Raw genomic sequence first — 2,197 nt, 5'->3', positions numbered from 1 at the left:
AAAAGCAAACTATTGAGAAGGGTAACATGTACAGCCTCAAATTCCTTATTTAGCATAAACCTATTAGGTAAATCTACTCTCAGTGGGGATCCTGGCAATCTGGGGATAATTAACAGGAAAAAATAATGGTGGAGAAGAATGGGAAGGGCTTAGGGAAGTATCCACCACCCATTTTTGCATTCAGCCAAACATGCTGACCATGTAAGAGACTCACAACTTATTGGAAGTAAAAGGATTTTTAAGGAGGGCACTTAATGTAATGAGCATTGGGTGTTATATGCAACTGATGAATCACTAAATTCTACCCTTGAAACTAATAATACAGTATATGCTAACTAAACTGAATTTAAATTTTTAAAAAATTATAAAAGGATTTTTAAACATCTTCCTGTAAAGGAGTTTTTACTGGTCCTATGCATGGACTTCAGAAGGTTCTGGAATTTCTGAAAGCATTTATAAAAAAATTTCTGTGTGCATACATATGAGCACTTTTTTGGGGAAAATGTCTACATTTTAATCAGATCCTTGAAGGGGCTGGGACAAAAAAAATTTAAGAACCACTGGACTAAGAAAGGTTACCACCACAGACTGTGCTATCAGAAGTGCGACTTGGCAGGAAGGGCCCAGAAAATGAGGGCTTTCATATAATATTCCCCTAAATGGTTATACTGCTAGTTTGTCGTACTTCCTTATTTTACAGGTGAGGAGATTTAAACCCAAAGACAATTATACAAATTGTCCGATGTAGTATAATTATAATTACAGCATGCTAAAATAGTGTAATATAGATGAGCTCAGGCAGGCCTTTTTAGCTTCACTTATCACCTGCATTGCTGTGTTGTCCAGAGCAGCTGAGCCCAGCATTATGACATCTGCCTTGGAGAACTACATCAACCAAACTGTTGCATTTATTACTTCTGAGGAGAGAATGGTTGTGCAAAGATTGCAATGTTTTAACCAGACCATTAACTTGAGTTTGGATGAAAGTCATGAACTAGTATTCAGCCCTTCACAGGAGTAAAACAAGTGGTACTAGGGATACACATCATAACAAAGTCACAATATTGCACTCATTGGAGAAATTGCTGAAGAAACAAATCCTGCATTTGATTTGGGGACTATTCAAGCAGAACTTCTAAACTCTGTATCACACTGAGGAAAAACTATGTACCTTGCATATCTATAAATCTTTGTATAGAAACTGATTATTTGGAGGATAATGTATGGAATTTTTCTGAATGTGTAATGATGGACTTTGACTCCACATTGATTTATTGTGATATGACATGTAAATTAAAATATTTCTACATGTCTTAATACAGATAATACAGATGAGCTCAGTGTAAATTATTGTGAGTCTAATGAGAGATCATTTATCTTTTCTTCTTTCTATTTTATTTTGATGTTTCTTTTCTGAGAGTCACTGTAAATGGTAGAGAGGGTGCTCACTGTGTTGGATACAGGGTTATGCTGGCATTTTTAGGTATCTTTAGATCTGTGTAATGATAGAAGAGGATAAGTGAAATAATAGGGAACTAAATGTTGAATTCCAGGGCTATTGCCATTATATTTGAAAAAAATTTAAAATAGAGGTTCCTGAGTTTAAAGGATCTCTGAAGTTGTATAAAATTTTTGGAGTGTGTGTGTATTTTACAGAAAATATTCTATAGATTTTATAAGCTTCTTAAGAGTCCATAACATGCAAAAAAGTTAAAAACCACTGACCTCATTTATTCATTGAAGTAAACTAAGGCCCAAAGAGGATAAGGGACTCACATGTTCTCACAGTTAGGAAGTAAAAAGCTAAGACAAGAACTCAGGCTCTCAACTTTGGTTCAGTGGTTTTTACACTGTGTCCTAAGCAACCTTTTTCTCTACTACCTTATATTTCTAAGGATGATGTATTTATGCTTTTGGCCTATTTAATACATGTGGGAAAGACCTGATGAGATATACTCAAAACCACAGACACTTGTAGACTCAATACAGAAAGGTATTCTTAAGTGAATGTAAGGACATCTTCTGAAACTCAAAGCATTCAATTAATACATTTTCAAATAAATCTAGCCACTGTGATTGTGGCAAGAAGTTAAAGTGACATAAGTAAGTTTTTAGTTATAGACACTGTAAAATTGGATCTACTTCATTTATACAGGAAGCAACTTGTCAAAGATTATTAGATAAATCACTGAATCTC

General features: G+C 34.5%; 1 pseudogene; it reads left to right on the top strand.

Annotated features, from left to right (window-relative positions):
- The first annotated feature begins 865 nt into the window (after positions 1-865).
- Positions 866-1,156, top strand: LOC131821164 (U6 snRNA-associated Sm-like protein LSm8; annotated as a pseudogene).
- The last annotated feature ends 1,041 nt before the right edge of the window (positions 1,157-2,197 follow it).

This window comes from Mustela lutreola, chromosome X, assembly GCF_030435805.1.
Source record: "Mustela lutreola isolate mMusLut2 chromosome X, mMusLut2.pri, whole genome shotgun sequence".
In the NCBI taxonomy this organism is placed as follows: domain Eukaryota; kingdom Metazoa; phylum Chordata; class Mammalia; order Carnivora; family Mustelidae; genus Mustela; species Mustela lutreola.
This window is presented reverse-complemented; position numbering and strand designations above follow the sequence as displayed.